Genomic DNA, 26,526 nt, shown 5'->3' on the forward strand with positions numbered 1-26,526 from the left:
TCTAACCTCATACCCATCCAACCAATCCCCACTCCCTTAGTTGATCTAACAGGAGCTCTATGGAACGCTCGCTCTGTCTGCAACAAACTTTCCTTCATCCACGATCTTTTCATTACAAACAAACTTTCCTTCCTCGCCATCACTGAAACCTGGCTCACCCCCTCTGACACAGCCTCCCCAGCTGCACTTTCATATGGCGGATTCCACCTTTCCCACGCACCCCGCTCTAATGGCAAACATGGCGGAGGCGTAGGTTTTCTCCTATCAGAACAGTGCGCTTTCACCCAAATCCCACTGCCACCCTCCGTTACACTCCCCTCTTTTGAGGTGCACTGTGTGCGCATCTATTCCTCCTCCAACCTCCAACTCGCCGTCGTTTACCGACCCCCAGGGCAAGCCACCACCTTCTTAAACCACTTCACCACCTGGCTGCTTCACTTCCTCTCCACTGACATCCCCACTATCATAATGGGTGACTTCAACATCCCCACTAACACTTACCACTCGTCTGTCTCTAAGTTCATATCTCTCTCTTCCTCCTTCGGACTCACTCAATGGTCTTCCACACCCACCCACAAAGATGGCCACACACTGGACCTCATCTTCACCCGCCTCTGTTCCCTATCTAACCTCTCTAACTCACCTCTCCCTCTCTCTGATCACAGCCTACTTACATTCTCTTCTCTCTCCTCCCCGGGGCAACAATCCCCACTCCACAAATTTGCATACCCTCGCAGAAATCTCAAACACCTTGACTTACACTCACTCTCTGAATCCCTCCTCCCTCTTACAGACATAAGTTCCTTACACGATGCAGACATTGCTGCTGCTTCATATAGCACCACAATAACTGCAGCTCTAGACTCGATCGCCCCTCTCACACACACCACATCTCGCACATTCAACAGGCAACCCTGGCACACTAAACTTACTAAAGAACTGCGCCGGGCCTCCAGGGTTGCGGAGCAGAGATGGAAAAGGTCTCACTCCATCAAGCACTCCATCGCATTCAAGCAATCCCTCACTAATTTCAAGTTCGCACTCACTACAGCAAAACAAACCTACTTCTCATGTCTCATATCCTCCCTATCTCACAACCCTAAACAGCTATTTAACACTTTCAACTCTCTCCTTCGTCCCCCTGCACCTCCTCCCTCTTCTCTCATCTCAGCCGACGACTGTGCCTCATTCTTCAAACAGAAGATTGACACCATCAGACAAAACTTTTGCCTAAAGTCCACACAACCCCTCCTCATATCTATTCAACCCTGCTCCTCCAAACCCCACTTTTCCACCATTACAGAAGGTCAAGTCTCCTCTTTACTCTCCAAATCACACCTCACCACCTGCGAACTTGACCCAATCCCATCCCACCTCATCACTAACCTTACCACAGCCTTCATCCCAACCCTAACCCACCTCTTCAATCTGTCACTAACAACCGGTGTCTTCCCCTCATATTTCAAACATGCCGCAATCACACCCATCCTAAAGAAGCCCTCTCTTGACCCTTCCTCTCTGACTTGCCACCGCCCCATATCACTCCTCCCCTTTGCCTCAAAACTACTAGAACAACATGTCCACCTTGAACTGTCCTCCCATCTCTCCTCCTGCTCCCTCTTCGACCACCTGCAATCTGGCTTCCGACCGCATCACTCGACTGAAACTGCCCTGACCAAAGTCACCAACGACCTACTAAATGCCAAATCCAAGCGACACTACTCCATCCTCCTCCTTCTGGACCTGTCATCTGCCTTTGACACAGTGGACCATTCCCTCTTACTCCAGATTCTCTCATCTCTTGGCATCACGGACTTGGCTCTATCTTGGATCTCCTCATACTTAACAGACAGGACATTCAGTGTCTCCCACTCACGCACCACCTCCTCATCTCGCCTCCTAACTGTCGGTGTCCCCAAAGGTTCAATTCTAGGACCTCTGCTCTTCTCCATCTACACCTTTGGCCTGGGACAGCTCATAGAGTCTCACGGTTTTCAGTATCACCTCTATGCTGACGACACACAGATCTACCTCTCTGGACCCGATATCTCCTCCCTACTAACCAAAATCCCACAAAGTCTGTCCGCCATGTCATTCTTCTTCTCTGACAGATTTCTAAAACTCAACATGGATAAAACAGAGTTCATCATCTTTCCACCCTCTCATTCACATCCCCCATCTGACCTAGCCATCCATGTCAATGGCTGTTCACTCTCCCCAGTCCCACAAGCTCGCTGCCTTGGAGTAACCCTGGACTCTGATCTCTCCTTCAAGCCACATATCCAAGCACTTTCCACTTCCTGCCAACTCCAACTCTAAAACATCTCCCAGATCCGTGCATTCCTCAGCAAAGACTCTGCCAAAACACTAGTGCATGCCCTCATCATATCCCGCCTCGACTACTGCAACCTCCTGCACCGTGGCCTCCCTTAGAACACTCTAGCGCCTCTCCAATCTATCCTAAACTCTGCTACTCGACTAATTCACCTGTTCCCCCGCTATTCCCCGTCCTCTCCTCTCTGTCAATCTCTTCACTGGCTCCCCATTGCCCAGAGAATCCAGTTCAAAACTCTAACCATGGCATACATAGCCATCCACAACTTGTCTCCCCCATACATCTGTGACCTAGTCTCCCGGTAGTTACCTGCACGCAACCTCCGATCCTCACAAGATATCCTTCTCTACTCCCCTCTTATCTCCTCCTCCCACAATCGTATACAAGATTTTTCCCGTGCATCCCCCCTACTCTGGAACTCTCTACCCCAACACATCAGACTCTCGCCGACCGTGGAAACCTTCAAAACAAACCTGAAGACCCACCTCTTCCGACAAGCCTACAACCTGCAGTAACCAACGCTGCATGACCCGCTCTACCCTCACCTAATGTATCCTCACCCATCCCTTCTAGAATGTGAGCCCTCGCGGGCAGGATCCTTGCTCCTCCTGTACTAGTCGCTGACTCGTTTTGTTAAGATTATGTAAATGCTTTTATTAGGTATATCCCTATCACATGTAAAGCGCCATAGAATAAATGGCGCTATAATAATAAATAATAATAATAAAAAGACAATATCAATTCCCATAGGAAAAGTGGTGGAGGTTACAGTGGATTAAAAAGACAATATCAATGCCCCTTAGAAGAGAGGTGGTAGTCGCAGTGGAATAAAAAGACAATGTCAATGCCACTTGGAAGAGTGGTGGAGGTGGCAGTGGAATAAAAAGACAATATCAATGCCCCTTGGACGAATGATGGAGGTTGCAGTCGAATAAAAAGACAATGTCAATGCCCCTTGGAAGAGTGGTGGAGGTTAGAGTGGAATAAAAAGACAATACCAATGCCCCTTGGAAGAGCTGTGGAGTTCAGAGTGGTTTAACCAGATGGTTTTATTGCCCCTTGGAAGAGACGTGGAGATCACAGTAGATTAATAAGACGGTTTTAATGCCCCTTGGAAAAGTGGTGGAGGTCACAGTGGATTAAAAAGACAATATCATTGCCCCGAGTAAGACAGGTGGAGGTCACAGTAGCTTAACAAGACAGTTTTAATGCCCCTTGGAAGAGTGGTGGAGGTCGCAGTGGAATAAAAAGACAATATCAATGCCCCTTGAAAGAGTGGTGGAGTTTACAGTGAAATAAAAAGACAATATCAATGCCTCTTGAAAGAGCTATGGAGTTAAGAGTGGTTTAACCAGATGGTTTTAATGCCCATTGGAAGAGTGGTGGAGGTCGAAGTGCATTAAAAAGACAATATCAATACCCCTTGGAAGAATGGTGGAGGTTATAGTGGAATAAAAAGACAATATCAATGCCCCTTAGAAGAGAGGTGGAGGTAGCAGTAGAATAAAAAGACAATATCAATGCCTCTTGCAAGAGCTGTGGAGTTCAGAGTGGCTTAAATTGACCATTTTAATGCACCTTGGAAGAGACGTGGAGGTCAAAGTAGCTTAACAACACGGTTTCAATGGCCCTTGAAAGAGTGGTGGAGGTCGCAGTTGATTAAAAAGACAATATAAATGCCCCTTAGAAGAGTGGTGGAGGTCGCAGTGGAATAAAAAGACAATATCAATGCCCCTTGAAAGAGTAGTGGAGGTCGCAGTGGAATAAAAAGACAATATCAATGCCCCTTGGAAGAGTGGTGGAGGTTACAGTGGATTAAAAAGACAATATCAATGCCCCTTGGAAGAGTGGTGAAGGTCCCAGTGGAATAAAAAGACAATATCAATGCCCCTTGGAAGTGTGGTGGAGGTTACAGTGGAATAAAAAGACAATATCAATGCCCCGTGAAAGAGACTTGGAGGTCACAGTAGCTTAACAAGACGATTTTAATGCCCCTTGGAAGAGACGAGGAAGTTGCAGTGGAATAAAAAGACAATATCAATGCCCCTTGGAAGAGTGCTGGTGCTTACATTGGAATAAAAAGACAATAGCAATGCCCCTTACAAGAGCTGTGGAGTTCAGAGTGGTTTAAATTGACGGTTTTAATGCCCCGTGGAATTGACGTGGAGGTCAAAGTAGCTTAACAACACGGTTTCAATGGCCCTTGGAAGAGTGGTGGAGGTCGCAGTTGATTAAAAAGACAATATAAATGCCCCTTAGAAGAGTGTTGGAGGTCGCAGTGGAATAAAAAGACAATATCAATGCCCCTTGAAAGAGTAGTGGAGGTCGCAGTGGAATAAAAAAAACAATATCAATGCCCCTTGGAAGAGTGGTGTAGGTAACAGTGGATTAAAAAGACAATATCAATGCCACTTGGAAGAGCAATGGAGTTCAGAGTAGTCAAACCAGACGGTTTTAATGCCCATTGGAAGTGACGTGGAGGTCACAGTAGCTTAAAAAGACGTTTTTAATGCCCCTTAGAAAAGTGGTGGAGTTCGCAGTGGATTAAAAGGACAATATCAATGCCCCTTGGAAGAGTGGTGGAGTTCGCAGTGGATTAAAAAGACAATACCAATGCACCTTGGAAGAGTGTTGGAGGTTCCAGTGGAATAAAAAGACAATATCAATGCCATGTGGAAGAGACATGGAGGTCACAGTAGCTTAACAAGACTGTTTTAATGACCCTTGGAAGAGTGGTGGAGGTCGCAGTGGAATAAAAAGACAATATCAATGCCCCTTGGAAGAGTGGTGGAGGATACAGTGTAATAAAAAGACAATATCAATGCCCCTTGGAAGATCTGTGGAGTTCAGATTGGTTTAACCATACGGTTTTAATGCCCCTTGGAAGAGGCGTGGAGGTCACAATAGCTTAACAAGACGGTTTTAATGCCACATGCAAGAGTGATGCATGTTACAATGGAATAAAAAGACAATATCAATGCCATGTGGAAGAGACATGGAGGTCACATTAGCTTAACAAGATGGTTTTAATGCCCTTTGGAAGAGTGGTGAAGGTCGCAGTGGATTAAAAAGACAATATCAATGCCCTTTGGAAGAGTGGTGGAGGTCGCAGTGGAATAAAAATACAAAATCAATGCCCCTTGGTAGAGTGGTGGAGGTTACAGTGGAATTTAAAGACAATATCAATGCCCCGTGGAAGAGATGTGGAGGTCACTGTAGCTTAACAAGACAGTTTTAATGCCCCCTGGAAGAATGGTGGAGTTCGCAGTGGAATAAAAAGACAATGTCAATGCCCCTTGGAAGAGTGGTGGAGGTTAGAGTGGAATAAAAAGACAATACCAATGCCCCTTGGAAGAGCTGTGGAGTTCAGAGTGGTTTAACCAGATGGTTTTAATGCCAATTGGAAGTGACGTGGAGGTCACAGTAGCTTAAAAAGACATTTTTAATGCCCCTTGAAAGAGTGGTGGAGGTCGCTGTGAATTAAAAAGACAATATCAATGCCCCTTGGAAGAGTGGTGAAGGTCCCAGTGGAATAAAAAGACAATATCAATGCCCCTTGGAAGAGTGGTGGAGGTAGCAGTGGATTAAAGAGACAATATGAATGCCCCTTGTAAAAGTGGTGGAGGTCGCTGTGGAATAAAAAGACAATATCAAAGCCCCTTGGAAGAGTGGTGGAGGTCACAGTGGAATAAAAAGACAATATCAATGCCTCTTGGAACAGTGGTGGAGGTTACAGTTAAATAAAAAGACAATATCAATGCCCCGTGGAAGAGATGTGGAGGTCACAATAGCTTAACAAGACGGTTTTAATGCCCCTTGGAAGAGTGGTGGAGGTCGCAGTGGATTAAAAACATATTATCAATGCCCCTTGGAAGAGTGGTGGACGTCGCAGTGGAATAAAAAGACATTATCAATGCCCCTTGGAAGAGTGGTGGACGTCGCAGTGGAATAAAAAGACAATATCAATGCCCCTTGGACGAGTGGTGGAGGTTACAGTGGAATAAAAAGACAATTTCAATGCCCCGTGGAAGAGACATGGAGGTCACAGTAGCTTATCAAGGCGGTTTAATGCCTCTTGGAGGACTGGTGGAGGTCGCAGTGGAATAAAAAGACATTATCAATGCCCCTTGGTAGAGTGTTGGAGGTTACATTGGAATAAAAGACAATAATAATGCCCCTTGGAAGAGCTGTGGAGTTCAGAGTGGTGTAACCAGACGGTTATAACGCTCCTTGGAAGAGACGTGGAGTTCACAGTAACTCAACAAGACGGTTTTAATGCCCCTTGGAAGAGTGGTGGAGTTCGCAGTGGAATAAAAAGACAATATCAATGCCCCTTGGAAGAGTGGTGGAGTTCGTAGTGGAATAAAAAGACAATATCAATGCCCCTTGGAAGAGTGGTGGAGGTTACAGTGGAATAAAAAGACATTATCAATGCCCCTTGGAAGAGATGTAGAGGTCACTGTAGCTTACAAAATATGGTTTTAATGCCCCTTGGAAGAGTGGTGGAGGTCGCAGTGGAATAAAAAGACAATGTCAATGACCCTTGGAAGAGTGGTGGAGGTTAGAGTGGAATAAAAAGACAAAACAAATGCCCCTTGGAAGAGCTGTGGAGTTCAGAGTGGTTTAACCAGATGGTTTTAATGCCCCTTGGAAGAGAAGTCGACGTCACAGTAGCATAACAAGACGGTTTTAATGCCCCTTGGAAGAGTGGTTGAGTTCGCAGTGGATAAAAAAGACAATATCAATGCCCCTTAGAAGAGTGGTGGAGGTCGCAGTGGAATAAAAAGACAATATCAATGCCCCTTGAAAGAGTAGTGGAGGTCGCAGTGGAATAAAAAAAACAATATCAATGCCCCTTGGAAGAGTGGTGTAGGTAACAGTGGATTAAAAAGACAATATCAATGCCCCTTGGAAGAGCAATGGAGTTCAGAGTAGTCAAACCAGACGGTTTTAATGCCCATTGGAAGTGACGTGGAGGTCACAGTAGCTTAAAAAGACGTTTTTAATGCCCCTTAGAAAAGTGGTGGAGTTCGCAGTGGATTAAAAGGACAATATCAATGCCCCTTGGAAGAGTGGTGGAGTTCGCAGTGGATTAAAAAGACAATACCAATGCACCTTGGAAGAGTGTTGGAGGTTCCAGTGGAATAAAAAGACAATATCAATGCCATGTGGAAGAGACATGGAGGTCACAGTAGCTTAACAAGACTGTTTTAATGCCCCTTGGAAGAGTGGTGGAGGATACAGTGTAATAAAAAGACAATATCAATGCCCCTTGGAAGATCTATGGAGTTCAGATTGGTTTAACCATACGGTTTTAATGCCCCTTGGAAGAGGCGTGGAGGTCACAATAGCTTAACGAGACGGTTTTAATGCCACATGCAAGAGTGATGCATGTTACAGTGGAATAAAAAGACAATATCAATGCCATGTGGAAGAGACATGGAGGTCACATTAGCTTAACAAGATGGTTTTAATGCCCTTTGGAAGAGTGGTGGAGGTCGCAGTGGTTTAAAAAGACAATATCAATGCCCTTTGGAAGAGTGGTGGAGGTCGCAGTGGAATAAAAATACAAAATCAATGCCCCTTGGTAGAGTGGTGGAGGTTACAGTGGAATTTAAAGACAATATCAATGCCCCGTGGAAGAGATGTGGAGGTCACTGTGGCTTAACAAGACAGTTTTAATGCCCCCTGGAAGAATGGTGGAGTTCGCAGTGGAATAAAAAGACAATGTCAATGCCCCATGGAAGAGTGGTGGAGGTTAGAGTTGAAAAAAAGACAATACCAATGCCCCTTGGAAGAGCTGTGGAGTTCAGAGTGGTTTAACCAGATGGTTTTAATGCCAATTGGAAGTGACGTGGAGGTCACAGTAGCTTAAAAAGACATTTTTAATGCCCCTTGAAAGAGTGGTGGAGGTCGCAGTGGATTAAAAAGACAATATCAATGCCCCTTGGAAGAGTGGTGAAGGTCCCAGTGGAATAAAAAGACAATATCAATGCCCCTTGGAAGAGTGGTGGAGGTAGCAGTGGATTAAAAAGACAATATGAATGCCCCTTGTAAAAGTGGTGGAGGTCGCTGTGGAATAAAAAGACAATATCAATGCCCCTTGGAAGAGTGGTGGAGGTCACAGTGGAATAAAAAGACAATATCAATGCCTCTTGGAACAGTGGTGGAGGTTACAGTTAAATAAAAAGACAATATCAATGCCCCGTGGAAGAGATGTGGAGGTCACAATAGCTTAACAAGACGGTTTTAATGCCCCTTGGAAGAGTGGTGGAGGTCGCAGTGGATTAAAAAGATATTATCAATGCCCCTTGGAAGAGTGGTGGACGTCGCAGTGGAATAAAAAGACATTATCAATGCCCCTTGGAAGAGTGGTGGACGTAGCAGTGGAATAAAAAGACAATATCAATGCCCCTTGGACGAGTGGTGGAGGTTACAGTGGAATAAAAAGACAATTTCAATGCCCCGTGGAAGAGACATGGAGGTCACAGTAGCTTATCAAGGCGGTTTAATGCCTCTTGGAGGACTGGTGGAGGTCGCAGTGGAATAAAAAGACATTATCAATGCCCCTTGGTAGAGTGTTGGAGGTTACATTGGAATAAAAAGACAATAATAATGCCCCTTGGAAGAGCTGTGGAGTTCAGAGTGGTGTAACCAGACGGTTTTAACGCTCCTTGGAAGCGACGTGGAGTTCACAGTAACTCAACAAGACGGTTTTAATGCCCCTTGGAAGAGTGGTGGAGTTCGCAGTGGAATAAAAAGACAATATCAATGCCCCTTGGAAGAGTGGTGGAGTTCGTAGTGGAATAAAAAGACAATATCAATGCCCCTTGGAAGAGTGGTGGAGGTTACAGTGGAATAAAAAGACAATATCAATGCCCCTTGGAAGAGATGGGGAGGTCACTGTAGCTTACAAAATATGGTTTTAATGCCCCTTGGAAGAGTGGTGGAGGTCGCAGTGGAATAAAAAGACAATGTCAATGACCCTTGGAAGAGTGGTGGAGGTTAGAGTGGAATAAAAAGACAAAACAAATGCCCCTTGGAAGAGCTGTGGAGTTCAGAGTGGTTTAACCAGATGGTTTTAATGCCCCTTGGAAGAGAAGTCGACGTCACAGTAGCATAACAAGACGGTTTTAATGCCCCTTGGAAGAGTGGTTGAGTTCGCAGTGGATTAGAAAGACAATATCAATGCCCCTTGGAAGAGTGGAGGAGGTCGCAGTGGAATAAAAAGACAATATCAATGACCCGTGGAAGGGACGTGGAGGTCACAGTAGATTAACAAGATGGTTTTAATGACTCTTGCAAGAGTGGTGGAGGTTGCAGGGGATTAAAAAGACAATAACAGTGCCCATTGGAAGAGTGGTGGAGGTCGCAGTGGAATAAAAAGACAAAATCAATGCCACTTGGAAGAGTGGTGGAGGTTACAGTGGAATAAAAAGAAAATATCAATATCCCTTGGAAGAGCTGTGGAGTTCAGAGTGGTATTACCAGACATTTTTAATGCCCCTTGGAAGAGACGTGGAGGTCACAGTAGCTTAACAAGACTGTTTTAATGCGCTTGGAAGAGTGGTGGAGGTCGAAGTGGATTAAAAATACAATATCAATGCCACTTAGAAGAGAGGTGGAAGTCGCAGTGGAATAAAAAGACAATGTCAGTGCCACTTGGAAGAGTGGTGGAGGTTACAGTGGAATAAAAAGACAATATCAATGCCCCGTGGAATAGACATGGACTTGACAGTAGCTTAACAAGACTGCTTTAATGCCCCTTGGAAGAGTGGTGGAGGTTGCAGTGGATTAAAAAGACAATATCAATGCCCCTTGGAAGAGTGGTGGAGGTCGCATTGGATTAAAAAGACAATATCAATGCCCCTTGGAAGAGTGGTGGAGGTAGTAGTGGAATAAAAAGACAACATCAATGCCCCGTGGAAGGGACGTGGAGGTCACAGTAGCTTCACAAGACGGTTTTAATGCGCCTTGGAAGAGAGGTGGAGGTTGCATTTGATTAAAAAGACAATACCAATGCCCCTTGGAAGAGTGGTGGAGGTCACAGTGTAATAAAATGACAATATCAATGCCGCTTGGAAGAGTGGTGGAAGTTACAGTCGAATAAAAAGACAATATCAATGCCCCTTGGAAGAGCTGTGGAATTCAGAGTGTTTAACCAGACGGTTTTCATGCCTCTTAGAAGAGACGAGGAGGTCACTGTAGCTTAACAAGACTGTTTTAATGCCCCTTGTAAGAGAGGTGGAGGTCGCAGTTGATTAAAAAGACATTATCAATGCCCCTTGGAAGAGTGGTGGAGGTCGCAGTGCATTAAAAAGACAATATCAATACCCCGTGGAAGAATGGTGGAGGTTACACTGGAATAAAAAGATCATATCAATGCCCCTTGGAAGAGCTGTGGAGTTCAGAGTGGTTTAACCAGACGGTTTTAAAGCCCCTTGGAAGAGATGTGGAGGTCACAGTAGCTTAACAAGACTGTTTTAATGCATCTTGGAAGAGTGGTGGAGGTCGCAGTGGATTAAAAAGACAATATCAATGACCCTTAGAAGAGAGGTGGAAGTCGCAGTGTAATAAAAAGACAATATCAATACCCGTTGGAAGAGTGGTGGAGGACACAGTGGAATAAAAAGACAATATCAATGCCCGGTGGTATAGATATGGACGTTACAGTAGCTAAACAAGATGTTTTTAATGCACCTTGGGAGAGTGGTGGAAGTCGTAGTGGAATAAAAAGACAATATCAATGAGCCTTGAAAGAGTGCTGTAGGTTACAGTGGAGTAAAAAGACAATATCAATGCCTCTTGCAAGAGCTGTGGAGTTCAGAGTGGTTTAAATTGACTGTTTTAATGCACTTTGGAAGAGACGTGGAGGTCACAGTAGCTTAACAAAACGGTTTTAATGCCCCTTGGAAGAGTGGTGGAGGTCGAAGTGGTTTAAAAAGACAATATCAATGCCCCTTGGAAGATTGGTGGAGGTCACAGTGGAAGAAAAAGACAATATCAATGCCCCGTGACAGAGACGTGGAGGTCACAGTAGCTTAACAAGACAGTTTTAATGCCCCTAGGAAGAGAGGTGGAATTAGCAGTGGAATAAAAAGACAATATCAATGCCCCTTGGAAGAGTACTGGAGGTTACATTGGAATAAAAAGACAATATCAATTCCCCTTGCGAGAGATGTGGAGTTCAGAGTGGTTTAAATTGACGGTTTTAATGCCCCGTGGAATTGACGTGGAGGTCACAGTAGCTTAAAAAGACGTTTTTAATGCCCTTTGGAAAAGTGGTGGAGATCGCAGTGGATTAAATAGACAATATCAATGCCCCTTGGAAGAGTGGTGGAGGTGGCAGGGGAATAAAAAGACAATATTAATGCCCCTTGGAAGATCTGTGGAGTTTACAGTGGAATAAAAAGACAATATCAATGCCCCGTGAAAGAGACGTGGATGTCACAGTAGCTTAACAAGACGGTTTTAATGTCCCTTGGAAGAGAGGTGAAAGTCGCAGTGGAATAAAAAGACAATATCAATGCCCCTTGGAAGAGTGCTGGAGGTTACAGTGGCATAAAAAACAATATCAAAGCGGCTTGCAAGAGCTTTGGAGTTGAGAGTGGTTTAAATTGACGGTTTTAATGCCCCTTGGAAGAGACGTGGAGGTCACTGTGGATTAGCAAGACGGTTTTAATGCCCCTTGGAAGACTGGTGGAGGTCGAAGTGGATTAAAAAGACAATGTCAAAGCTCCTTGAAGGAGTGGTGGAAGTCTCATTGGAATAAAAAGACAATATCAATGCCCCTTGGAAGAGTGTTGGAGGTTCCAGTGGAATAAAAAGACAATATCAATGCCCTGTGGAAGAGACATGGAGGTCACAGTAGCTTAAAAAGACTGTTTTAATGCCCCTTGGAAGAGTGGTGGAGGTCGCAGTGGAATAAAAAGACAATATCAATGCCCCTTGGAAGAGTGGTGGAGGATACAGTGGAATAAAAAGACAATATCAATGCCCCTTGGAAGATCTGTGGAGTTCAGATTGGTTTAACCATACGGTTTTAATGCCCCTTGGAAGAGACCTGGAGGTCACAGTAGCTTAACAAGATGGTTTTAATGACACATGGAAGAGTGGTGGAGGTCGCAGTGGATAAAAAAGACAATATCAATGCCCCGAGGAAGAGTGGTGGAGGTTACAGTGGAATTTAAAGACAATATCAATGCCCCGTGGAAGAGATGTGGAGGTCACTGTAGCTTAACAAGACAGTTTTAATGCCCCTTGCAAGAGTGGTGGAGATTAGAGTGTAATAAAAAGACAATACCAATGCCCCTTGGAAGAGCTGTGGAGTTCAGAGTGGTTTAACCAGACCGTTTTAATGCCCATTGGAAGTGACGTGGAGGTCACAGTAGCTTAAAAAGACATTTTTAATGCCCCTTGGAAAAGTGGTGGAGGTCGCAGTGGATTAAAAAGACAATATCAATGCCCCTTGGAAGAGTGGTGGAGATGGCAGTGGAATAAAAAGACAATATCAATGCCCCTTGGAAGAATGATGGAGGTCGCAGTGGAATAAAAAGACAATGTCAATGCCCCTTGGAAGAGTGGTGGAGGTTAGAGTGGAAAAAAAGACAATACCAATGCCCCTTGGAAGAGATGTGGAGTTCAGAGTGGATCAAGCAGATGGTTTTATTGCCCCTTGGAAGACACGTGGAGGTCACAGTAGCTTAACAAGACAGTTTTAATGCACCTTGGAAGAGTGGTGGAGGTCGCAGTACATTAAAAAGACAATATCAATACCCCTTGGAAGGACGGTGGAGTTTACAGCGGAATAAAAAAACAATATCAATGCCCCTTGGAGGAGCTGTGGAGTTCAGAGTGGTTTAAGAAGACCGTTTTAATGCCCCTTGGAAGAGATGTGGAGGTCACAGTAGCTTAACAAGACTGTTTTAATGCCTCTTGGAAGAGTGGTGGAGGTCGCAGTGGATTAAATAGACAATATCAATGCCCCTTAGAAGAGAGGTGGAAGTCGCAGTGGAAAAAAAAGACAATATCAATATCCCTTGGAAGAGTGGTGGAGGTAACAGTGGAATAAAAAGACAATATCAATGCCCCGTGGAATAGACATGGACGTCACAGTAGCTTAACAAGATGTTTTTAATGCACCTTGGGAGAGTGGTGGAAGTCGTAGTGGAATAAAAAGACAGTATCAATGCCCCTTGAAAGAGTGCTGTAGGTTACAGTGGAGTAAAAAGACAATATCAATGCCTCTTGCAAGAGCTGTGGAGTTCAGAGTGGTTATATTGACGGTTTTAATGCACCTTGGAAGGGATGTGGAGGTCACAATAGCTTAACAAGACGGTTTTAATGCCCCTTGGAAGAGAGGTGGAAGTTGCAGTGGAATAAAAAGACAATATCAATGCCCCTTGGAAGAGTGCTTGAGGTTACATTGGAATAAAAAGACAATGTCAATGCCCCTTGCAAGAGCTGTGGAGTTCAGAGTGGTTGAAATTGAAGGATTTAATGCCCCTTGGAAGGGACGTGGAGGTGACAGTAGCTTAACAAGACGGTTTTAATGCCCCTTGGAAGAGTGGAGGAGGTCGCAGTGGATTAAAAAGATAATATGAATGCCCCTTGAAAGAGTGGTGGAGGTCGCAGTGGAATAAAAAGACAATATCAATGCCCCTTGGAAGAGTGTTGGAGGTTCCAGTGGAATAAAAAGACAATATCAATGCCCTGTGGAAGAGACATGGAGGTCACAGTAGCTTAAAAAGACTGTTTTAATGCCCCTTAGAAGAGTGGTGGAGGTCGCAGTGGAATAAAAAGACAATATCAATGCCCCTTGGAAGAGTGGTGGAGGATACAGTGGAATAAAAAGACAATATCAATGCCCCTTGGAAGATCTGTGGAGTTCAGATTGGTTTAAACATATGGTTTTAATGCCCCTTGGAAGAGACGTGGATGTCACAGTAGCTTAACAAGACGGTTTTAATGCCACATGTAAGAGTTGTGGATGTTGCAGTGGAATAAAAAGACAATATCAATGCCCCGTGCAAGAGACGTGGAGGTCACAGTAGCTTAACAATATGGTTTTAATGCCCCTTGGAAGAGAAGTGGAGGTCACAGTAGCTTAACAAGACTGTTTTTATGCCTATTGGAAGAGTGGTGGAGGACGCAGTGGATTAAAAAGACAATATCAATGCCCCTTAGAAGAGAGGTGGAAGTCGCAGTGGAATAAAAAGACAATAGCAATACCCCTTGGAAGAGTGGTGGAGGATACAGTGGAATAAAAAAATAATATCAATGCAACGTGGAATAGACATGGACGTTACAGTTGCTAAACAAGATGTTTTTAATGCAACTTGTGAGAGTGGTGGAAGTCGTAGTGGAATAGAAAGACAATATCAATGCCCCTTGAAAGAGAGCTGTAGGTTACAGTGGAATAAAAAGACAATATCAATGCCTCTTGCAAGAGCTGTGGAGTTCAGAGTGGTTTAAATTGACGGTTTTAATGCACCTTGTAAGAGACATGGAGGTCATAGTAGCTTAACAATACGGTTTTAATGCCCCTTGGAAGAGTGGTGGAGGTCGCAGTGGATTAAAAAGACAATATCAATGCCACTTGGAAGAGTGGTGAAGTTCCTAGTGGAATAAAAAGACAATATCAATGCCCCTTGGAAGAGTGGTGGAGGTCACAGTGGAAGAAAAAGACAATATCAATGCCCCGTGACAGAGACGTGGAGGTCACAGTAGCTTAACAAGACGGTTTTAATGCCCCTAGGAAGAGAGGTGGAATTAGCAGTGGAATAAAAAGACAATATCAATGCCCCTTGGAAGAGTACTGGAGGTTACATTGGAATAAAAAGACAATATCAATGCCCCTTGCGAAAGCTGTGGAGTTCAGAGTGGTTTAAATTGACGGTTTTAATGCCCCGTGGAATTGACGTGGAGGTCAAAGTAGCTTAACAACACGGTTTCAATGGCCCTTGGACAAGTGGTGGAGGTCGCAGTTGATTAAAAAGACAATATAAATGCCCATTAAAAGAGTGGTGGAGGTCGCAGTGGAATAAAAAGACAATATCAATGCCCCTTGGAAGAGTATTGGAGGTCGCAGTGGAATAAAAGAACAATATCAATGCCCCTTGGAAGAGCAGTGGAGTTCAGAGTAGTTAAACCAGATGGTTTTAATGCCAATTGGAAGTGACGTGGAGGTCACAGTAGCTTAAAAAGACGTTTTTAATGCCCCTTGGAAAAGTTGTGGAGGTCGCAGTGGATTAAAAAGGCAATATCAATGCTCCTTGGAAGAGTGGTGGAGGTGGCAGTGGAATAAAAAGACAATATCAATGCACCTTGAAAGAGTGGTGGAGTTTACAGTGGAATAAAAAGACAATATCAATGCCCCGTGAAAGAGACGTGGATGTCACAGTAGCTTAACAATGCGGTTTTAATGTCCCATGGAAGAGAGGTGAAAGTCGCAGTGGAATAAAAAGACAATATCAATGCCCCTTGGAAGCGTGCTGGAGGTTACAGTGGAATAAAAAACAATATCAAAGCCCCTTGCAAGAGCTGTGGAGTTGAGAGTGGTTTAAATTGACGGTTTTAATGCCCCTTGGAAGAGACTTGGAGGTCACAGTAGATTAACAAGACTGTTTTAATGCCCATTGGAAGAGTGGTGGAGGTCGAAGTGGATTAAAAAGACAATGTCAATTTTTCTTGAAGGAGTGGTTGAAGTCTCAGTGGAATAAAAAGACTATATCAATGCACCTTGGAAGAGTGTTGGAGGTTCCAGTGGAATAAAAAGACAATATCAATGCCCTGTGGAAGAGACATGGAGGTCACAGTAGCTTAACAAGACGGTTTTAATGCCCCTTTGAAGAGTGGTGGAGGTCGCAGTGGAATAAAAAGACAATATCAATTCCCCTTGGAAGAGTGGTGGAGGATACAGTGGAATAAAAAGACAATATCAATGCCCCTTGGAAGATCTGTGGAGTTCAGATTGGTTTAACCATACGGTTTTAATGCCCCTTGGAAGAGACCTGGAGGTCACAGTAGCTTAACAAGATGGTTTTAATGACACATGGAAGAGTGGTGGAGGTCGCAGTGGATTAAAAAGACAATATCAATGCCCCGAGGAAGAGTGGTGGAGGTTACAGTGGAATTTAAAGACAATATCAATGCCCCGTGGAAGAGATGTGGAGGTCACTGTAGCTTAACAAGACAGTTTTAATGCCCCTTGCAAGAGTGGTGGAGATTAGAGTGGAATAAAAAGACAATACCAATGCCCCTTGGAAGAGCTGTGGAGTTCAGAGTGGTTTAACCAGACCGTTTTAATGCCCATTGGAAGTGACGTGGAGGTCACAGTAGCTTAAAAAGACGTTTTTAATGCCCCTTGGAAAAGTCGTGGAGGTCGCAGTGGATTAAAAAGACAATATCAATGCCCCTTGGAAGAGTGGTGGAGATGGCAGTGGAATAAAAAGACAATATCAATGCCCCTTGGAAGAATGATGGAGGTCGCAGTGGAATAAAAAGACAATGTCAATGCCCCTTGGAAGAGTGGTGGAGGTTAGAGTGGAAAAAAAGACAATACCAATGCCCCTTGGAAGAGATGTGAAGTTCAGAGTGGATTAAACAGATGGTTTTATTGCCCCTTGGAAGACACGTGGAGGTCACAGTAGCTTAACAAGACAGTTTTAATGCACCTTGGAAGAGTGGTGGACGTCGCAGTGGAATAAAAAGACAATATCAATGCCCATTGAAAGAGTGATGGAGGTTACAGTGAAATAAAAAGACAATATCAATGCCTCTTGAAAGAGCTATGGAGTTCAGAGTGGCTTAATCAGATTGTCCTAATGCCCCTTGGAAGAGTGGTGGAGGTCGCAGTACATTAAAAAGACAATATCAATACCCCTTGGAAGGATGGTGGAGGTTACAGCGGAATAAAAAGACAATATCAATGCCCCTTGGAGGAGCTGTGGAGTTCAGAGTGGTTTAACAAGACGGTTTTAATGCCCCTTGGAAGAGATGTGGAGGTCACAGTAGCTTAACAAGACTGTTTTAATGCCTCTTGGAAGAGTGGTGGAGGTCGCAGTGGATTAAATAGACAATATCAATGCCCCTTAGAAGAGAGGTGGAAGTCGAAGGAATAAAAAGACAATATCAATATCCCTTGGAAGAGTGGTGGAGGTAACAGTGGAATAAAAAGACAATATCAATGCCCCGTGCAATAGACATGGACGTCACAGTAGCTTAACAAGATGTTTTTAATGCACCTTGGGAGAGTGGTGGAAGTCGTAGTGGAATAAAATGACAGTATCAATGCCCCTTGAAAGAGTGCTGTAGGTTACAGTGGAGTAAAAAGACAATATCAATGCCTCTTGCAAGAGCTGTGGAGTTCAGAGTGGTTATATTGACGGTTTTAATGCACCTTGGAAGGGATGTGGAGGTCACAATAGCTTAACAATACGGTTTTAATGCCCCTTGGAAGAGAGGTGGAAGTTGCAGTGGAATAAAAAGACATTATCAATGCCCCTTGGAAGAGTGCTTGAGGTTACATTGGAATAAAAAGACAATGTCAATGCCCCTTGCAAGAGCTGTGGAGTTCAGAGTGGTTGAAATTGAAGGATTTAATGCCCCTTGGAAGGGACGTGGAGGTGACAGTCGCTTAACAAGACGGTTTTAATGCCCCTTGGAAGAGTGGAGGAGGTCGCAGTGGATTAAAAAGATAATATGAATGCCCCTTGAAAGAGTGGTGGAGGTCGCAGTGGAATAAAAAGACAATATCAATGCCCCTTGGAAGAGTGTTGGAGGTTCCAGTGGAATAAAAAGACAATATCAATGCCCTGTGGAAGAGACATGGAGGTCACAGTAGCTTCAAAAGACTGTTTTAATGCCCCTTGGAAGAGTGGTGGAGGTCGCAGTGGAATAAAAAGACAATATCAATGCCCATTGGAAGAGTGGTGGAGGATACAGTGGAATAAAAAGACAATATCAATGCCCCTTGGAAGATCTGTGGAGTTCAGATTGGTTTAACTATACGGTTTTAATGCCCCTTGGAAGAGACGTGGATGTCACAGTAGGTTAACAAGATGGTTTTAATGCCACATGTAAGAGTTGTGGATGTTGAAGTGGAATAAAAAGACAACATCAATGCCCCGTGGAAGAGACGTGGAGGTCACAGTAACTTAACAATATGGTTTTAATGCCCCTTGGAAGAGAAGTGGAGGTCACAGTAGCTTAACAAGACTGTTTTTATGCCTATTGGAAGAGTGGTGGAGGTCGCAGTGGATTAAAAAGACAATATCAATGCCCTTAGAAGAGAGGTAGAAGTCGCAGTGGAATAGAAAGACAATAGCAATACCCCTTGGAAGAGTGGTGGAGGATACAGTGGAATAAAAAGATAATATCAATGCAACGTGGAATAGACATGGACGTTACAGTTGCTAAACAAGATGTTTTTAATGCACCTTGTGAGAGTGGTGGAAGTCGTAGTGGAATACAAAGACAATATCAATGCCCCTTGAAAGAGTGCTGTAGGTTACAGTGGAGTAAAAAGACAATATCAATGCCTCTTGCAAGAGCTGTGGAGTTCAGAGTGGTTATATTGACGGTTTTAATGCCCCTTGGAAGGGATGTGGAGGTCACAATAGCTTAACAAGACGGTTTTAATGCCCCTTGGAAGAGAGGTGGAAGTTGCAGTGGAATAAAAAGACAATATCAATGCCCCTTGGAAGAGTGCTTGAGGTTACATTGGAATAAAAAGACAATATCAATGCCCCTTGCAAGAGATGTGGAGTTCAGAGTGGTTGAAATTGAAGGATTTAATGCCCCTTGGCAGGGACGTGGAGGTGACAGTAGCTTAACAAGACGGTTTTAATGCCCCTTGGAAGAGTGGAGGAGATCGCAGTGGATTAAAAAGACAATATGAATGCCCCTTGAAAGAGTGGTGGAGGTCACAGTGGAATAAAAAGACAATATCAATGCCCCTTGGAAGAGTGTTGGAGGTTCCAGTGGAATAAAAAGACAATATCAATGCCCTGTGGAAGAGACATGGAGGTCACAGTAGCTTAAAAAGACTGTTTTAATGCCCCTTGGAAGAGTGGTGGAGGTCGCAGTGGAATAAAAAGACAATATCAATGCCCCTTGGAAGAGTGGTGGAGGATACAGTGGAATAAAAAGACAATATCAATGCCCCTTGGAAGATCTGTGGAGTTCAGATTGGTTTAACAATACGGTTTTAATGCCCCTTGGAAGAGACGTGGATGTCACAGTAGCTTAACAAGACGGTTTTAATGCCACATGTAAGAGTTGTGGATGTTGCAGTGGAATAAAAAGACAACATCAATGCCCCGTGGAAGAGACGTGGAGGTCACAGTAGCTTAACAATATGGTTTTAATGCCCCTTGGAAGAGAAGTGGAGGTCACAGTAGCTTAACAAGACTGTTTTTATGCCTATTGGAAGAGTGGTGGAGGTCGCAGTGGATTAAAAAGACAATATCAATACCCCTTGGAAGAGTGGTGGAGGATACAGTGGAATAAAAAGATAATATCAATGCAACGTGGAATAGACATGGACGTTACAGTTGCTAAACAAGATGTTTTTAATGCAACTTGTGAGAGTGGTGGAAGTCGTAGTGGAATAAAAAGACAATATCAATGCCCCTTGAAAGAGAGCTGTAGGTTACAGTGGAATAAAAAGACAATATCAATGCCTCTTGCAAGAGCTGTGGAGTTCAGAGTGGTTTAAATTGACGGTTTTAATGCACCTTGGAAGAGACATGGAGGTCATAGTAGCTTAACAATACGGTTTTAATGCCCCTTGGAAGAGTGGTGGAGGTCGCAGTGGATTAAAAAGACAAAATCAATGCCACTTGGAAGAGTGGTGAAGGTCCCAGTGGAATAAAAAGACAATATCAATGCCCCTTGGAAGAGTGGTGGAGGTCACAGTTCAAGAAAAAGACAATATCAATGCCCCGTGACAGAGATGTGGAGGTCACAGTAGCTTAACAAGACGGTTTTAATGCCCCTAGGAAGAGAGGTGGAATTAGCAGTGGAATAAAAAGACAATATCAATGCCCCTTGGAAGAGTACTGGAGGTTACATTGGAATAAAAAGACAATATCAATGCCCCTTGCAAGAGCTGTGGAGTTCAGAGTGGTTTAAATTGACGGTTTTAATGCCCCGTGGAATTGACGTGGAGGTCAAAGTAGCTTAACAACACGGTTTCAATGGCCCTTGGACAAGTGGTGGAGGTCGCAGTTGATTAAAAAGACAATATAAATGCCCATTAAAAGAGTGGTGAAAGTCGCAGTGGAATAAATAGACAATATCAATGCCCCTTGGAAGAGTGCTGGAGGTTACAGTGGAATAAAAAACAATATCAAAGCCCCTTGCAAGAGCTGTGGAGTTGAGAGTGGTTTAAATTGACGGTTTTAATGCCCCTTGGTAGAGTGGTGGAGGTCGAAGTGGATTGATAATGTCAATTTTTCTTGAAGGAGTGGTTGAAGTCTCAGTGGAATAAAAAGACAATTTCAATGCACCTTGGAAGAGTGTTGGAGGTTCCAGTGGAATAAAAAGACAATATCAATGCCCTGTGGAAGAGACATGGAGGTCACAGTAGCTTAACAAGATGGTTTTAATGCCCCTTTGAAGAGTGGTTAAGGTCGCAGTGGAATAAAAAGACAATATCAATTCCCCTTGGAAGAGTGGTGGAGGATACAGTGGAATAAAAAGACAATATCAATGCCCCTTGGAAGATCTGTGGAGTTCAGATTGGTTTAACCATACGTTTTTAATGCCCCATGGAAGAGAACTCGAGGTCACAGTAGCTTAACAAGATGGATTTAATGACACATGGAAGAGTGATGGAGGTTGCAGTGGAATAAAAAGACAAAATCAATGCCCCTTGGAAGAGTGGTGGAGGTTGCAGTTGAATAAAAAGACAATATCAATGCCCCATGGAAGAGTTGTGGAGGTACCTGTAGCTTAACAAGATGGTTTTAATGCCCCTTGGAAGAGTGGTGGAGGTCGCAGTGGAATAAATAGACAATGTCAATGCCCCTTGGAAGAGTGGTGGAGGTTAGAGTGGAATAAAGAGACATTACCAGTTCTCCTTGGAAGAGCTGTGGAGTTCAGAGTGGTTTAAATTGACGGTTTTAATGCCCCTTTGAAGAGACGTGGGGGTCACAGTGGATTAAAAAGACAATATCAATGCCCCTTCGAAGAGTGGTGGAGGTCGCAGTGGATTAAAAAGACAATATCAATGCCCCTTAGAAGAGTGGTGGAGGTCGCAGTGGAATAAAAAGACAATATCAATTCCCCTTGGAAGAGTGGTGGAGGATACAGTGGAATAAAAAGACAATATCAATGCCCCTTGTAAGATCTGTGGAGTTCAGATTGGTTTAACCATACGGTTTTAATGCCCCATGGAAGAGAACTGGAGGTCACAGTAGCTTAAAAAGATGGTTTTAATGACACATGGAAGAGTGTTGGAGGTTGCAGTGGATTAAAAAGACAATATCAATGCCCCGAGGAAGAGTGATGGAGGTCGCAGTGGAATAAAAAGACAATATCAATGCCCCGTGGAAGAGACGTGGGGGTCAGAGTAGCTTAACAATATGGTTTTAATGCCCTTTGGAAGAGTGGTGGAGGTCGCAGTGGATTAAAAAGACAATATCAATGCCCCGAGGAAGAGTGGTGGAGGTTACAGTGGAATTTAAAGACAATATCAATGCCACGTGGAAGAGATGTGGAGGTCATTGTAGCTTAACAAGACAGTTTTAATGCCCCTTGCAAGAGTGGTGGAGGTTAGAGTGGAATAAAAAGACAATACCAATGCCCTTTGGAAGAGCTGTGGAGTTCAGAGTGGTTTAACCAGACGGTTTTAATGCCCATTGGAAGTGACATGGAGGTCACAGTAGCTTAACAAGACAGTTTTAATGCACCTTGGAAGAGTAGTGGACGTCGCAGTGGAATAAAAAGACAATATCACTGCCCATTGAAAGAGTGATGGAGGTTACAGTGAAATAAAAAGACAATATCAATGCCTCTTGAAAGAGCTATGGAGTTCAGAGTGGTTTAACCAGATTGTCCTAATGCCCCTTGGAAGAGTGGTGGAGGTCGCAGTACATTAAAAAGAGAATATCAATACCCCTTGGAAGGATGGTGTAGGTTACAGAGGAATAAAAAGACAATATCAATGCCCCTTGGAAGAGTGCTTGAGGTTACATTGGAATAAAAAGACAATATCAATATCCCTTGGAAGAGTGGTGGAGGATATAGTGGAATAAAAAGACAATATCAATGCCCCGTAGAATAGACATGGACGTTACAGTAGCTTAACAAGATGTTTTTAATGCACCTTGGGAGAGTGGTGGAAGTCATACTGGAATAAAAAGACAATATCAATGCCCCTTGAAAGAGTGCTGTAGTTTACAGTGGAGTAAAAAGACAATATCAATGCCTCTTGCAAGAGCTGTGGAGTTCAGAGTGGTTATATTGACGGTTTTAATGCACCTTGGAAGGGATGTGGAGGTCACAATAGCTTAACAAGACGGTTGTAATGCCTCTTGGAAGAGAGGTGGAAGTTGCAGTGGAATAAAAAGACAATATCAATGCCCCTTGGAAGAGTGCTTGAGGTTACATTGGAATAAAAAGACAATATCTATGCCCCTTGCAAGAGCTGTGGAGTTCAGAGTGGTTTAAGTTGACGGTTTTAATGCCCCTTGGAAGGGATATGGAGGTGACAGTAGCTTAAGAAGACGGTTTTTATGCCCCTTGGAAGAGTGGAGGAGGTCGCAGTGGAATAAAAAGACAATATGAATGCCCCTTGAAAGAGTGGTGGAGGTCGCAGTGGAATAAAAAGACAATATCAATGCCCCTTGGAAGAGTGGTGGAGGTTACAGTTGAATAAAAAGACAATATCAATGACCCTTGGAAGAGTGATGGAGGTTACAGTGGAATTAAAAGACAATATCAATGCCGCGTGGAATAGACATGGACGTTACAGTAGCTTAACAAGATGTTTTTAATGCACCTTGGGAGAGTGGTGGAAGTCGTAGTGGAAAAAAAAGACAATATCAATGCCCCTTGAAAGAGTGCTGTAAGTTGCAGTGGAGTAAAAAGACAATATCAATGCCTCTTGCAAGAGCTGTGGAGTTCAGAGTGGTTATATTGACGGTTTTAATGCACCTTGGAAGGGATGTGGAGGTCACAATAGCTTAACAAGACGGTTTTAATGCCCCTTGGAAGAGAGGTGGAAGTTGCAGTGGAATAAAAAGACAATATCAATGCCCCTTAGAAGAGTGCTTGAGGTTACATTGGAATAAAAAGACAATATCAATGCCCCTTGCAAGAGCTGTGGAGTTCAGAGTGGTGTAAATTGACGGATTTAATGCCCCTTGGAAGGGACGTGGAGGTGACAGTAGCTAAACAAGACGGTTTTAATGCCCCTTGGAAGAGTGGAGGAGGTCGCAGTGGATTAAAAAGACAATATGAATGCCCCTTGAAAGAGTGGTGGAGGTCGCAGTGGATTAAAAAGACAATATCAATGCCCCTTGGAAGAGTGGTGGAGGTTACAGCGGAATAAAAAGACAATATCAATGCCCCTTGGAATAGTGGTGGAGGTTACAGTTAAATAAAAAGACAATATCAATGCCCCGTGGAAGAGATGTGGAGGTCACAATAGCTTAACAAGACGGTTTAAATGCCCCTTGGAAGAGTGTAAAAACACAAGAGCGACTGAGTATATAGCATATAAAAAGAAACTTTATTAGTAGAAATATAAGTGTACAATATTATCACAATAATGAATGAATAAATACAAGGGAAACAGTACAGAACGGCGGGGGCATCTAGCAGCTAGCCATATCTATACAAGAAAAGAGAATGGTAAGGGAGAAAATGAAAAGAAAAAAGGAGGAGCAGTCCAGGACAACATGTGCACAAAGTGGCAAGGGAGGGGATGCATCTATGAAAAAGTCTGAAATGTTAAGTAGTAATGGACGTGTGTCCCATTATTCCGCCTGATGGGGGCAGAATGGATAGAGACCATAATACATGATGCACTGACCCATCCGAGCCACAAGGGGCACTAAATAAAATAATATAAGAAAGAATCAAAAGGGGGGGAGGGAGAAAAAGGGGCAGCCCAAGAGCAGCATGTGCACAAAGTAACAGAAAGGGGGAGGCATCTATGAAGAGAAATCATACATTAGGTAACGATAAATGTGTGTCCCATTATTCGCCCGAATGAGGGCAGAGTAAATAAGGACCATAATATGAAGATGCACTCACCAATCAAAGCCACTGAAGGCCACTAGGGAAGGGGTCAAGGAGCACAGCAGGGGCAGCCCAAAGGTAAGACCGAACGAGCCTACCTTGGAAGAGTGGTAGAGGTCGGAGTGGATTAAAAAGACAATATCAATGAGCCTTGGAAGAGTGGTGGAGGTCGCAGTGGAATAAAAAGACATTATCAATGCCCCTTGGAAGAGTGGTGGATGTCGCAGAGGAATAAAAAGACAATATCAATGCCCCTTGAACGAGTGGTGGAGGTTACAGTGGAATAAAAAGACAATTTCAATGCCCTGTGGAAGAGACGTGGAGGTCACAGTAGCTTAGCAAGACGGTTTTAATGCCTCTTGGAGGACTGGTGGAGGTCGCAGTGGAATAAAAAGACAATATCAAAGCCCCCTGGAAGAGTGTTGAAGGTTAGAGAGGAATAAAAAGACAATATCAATGCCCCTTGGAAGAGCTGTGGAGTTCAGAGCGGTATAACCAGAGTGTTTTAACGCTCCTTGGAAGAGACATGGAGGTAACAGTAACTTAACAAGACGGTTTTAATGCCCCTTGGAAGAGTGGTGGAGGTCGCAGTGGAATAAAAAAACAATATCAATGCCCCTTGGAAGATTGGTGGAGGTTACAGTGAAATAAAAAGACAATATCAATGCCCCGTGGAAGAGATGCGGAGGTCACTGTAGCTTAACAATATGGTTTTAATGCCCCTTGGAAGAGTGGCAGAGGTTAGAGTGGAATAAAAAGACAATACATATGCCCTTTGGAAGAGCTGTGGAGTTCAGAGTGGTTTAACCAGAAGGTTTTAAAGCCCCTTGGAAGAGAAGTCGACGTCACAGTAGCATAAGAAGACGGTTTTAATGCCCCTTGGAAGAGTGGTTGAGTTCGTAGTGGAATAAAAAGAAAATATCAATGCCCCTTGGAAGAGTGGTGCAGGTCGCAGTGGAATAAAAAGACAATATCAATGCCCCGTGGAAGGGACCTGGAGGTCACAGTAGCTTAACAAGACTGTTTAAATGCACCTTGGAAGAGTGGCGGAGGTTGCAGGGGATTAAACATACAATAACAATGCCCATTGGAAGAGTGGTGGAGGTCGCAGTGGAATAAAAAGACAAAATCAATGCCCCTTGGAAGAGTGGTGGAGGTTACAGTGGAATAAAAAGACAATATCAATGCCCCTTGGAAGAGCTGTGGAATTCAGAGTGGTTTAACCAGAAGGTTTTAATGTCTCTTGGAAGAGACGTAGAGGTCACAGTAGCTTAACAAGACTGTTTTAATGCCCCTTGGAAGAGTGGTGGAGGTCGCAGTGGATTAAAAAGACAATATCAATGCCCCTTAGAAGAGAGATGGAAGTCGCAGTGGATAAAAAGACAATGTCAATGCCCCTTGGAAGAGTGGTGGATGTTACAGTCGAATAAAAAGACAATATCAATGCCTCCTGTAAGAGCTGTGGAGTTCAGAGTGTATAACCAGACGGTTTTAATGCCCCTTGGAAGAGACGAGGAGATCACAGTAGCTTAACAAGACTGTTTTAATGCCCCTTGCAAGAGTGGTGGAGATCGTTGTGGATTTAAAAGACAATATCAATGCCCCTTAGAAAAGTGGTGGAGGTCGCAGTGGAATAAAAAGACAATATCAATGCTCCTTGGAAGATTGGTGGAGGTTACAGTGTAATAAAAAGACAATATCAATGCCCCTTGGAAGAGTGGTGGAGGTTACAGTGGAATAAAAAGACAATATCAATGCCCTGTGTTAGAAACTTGGAGGTCACAGTAGCTTAACAAGATGGTTTTAAAGCCCCTTGGAAGAGTCGTGTAATTGGCAGAGGAATAAAAAGACAATATCAATGCACCTTGGAAGACCTGTGGAGCTCAGAGCGGATTAACCAGACGTTTTTTTTGCCCCTTGGAAGAGGCTTGGAGGTCACA

Source organism: Phyllobates terribilis, unplaced genomic scaffold (assembly GCF_046119375.1).
Source record: "Phyllobates terribilis strain yellow unplaced genomic scaffold, ASM4611937v1 Scaffold_114__1_contigs__length_5359813, whole genome shotgun sequence".
Lineage (NCBI taxonomy): Eukaryota > Metazoa > Chordata > Amphibia > Anura > Dendrobatidae > Phyllobates > Phyllobates terribilis.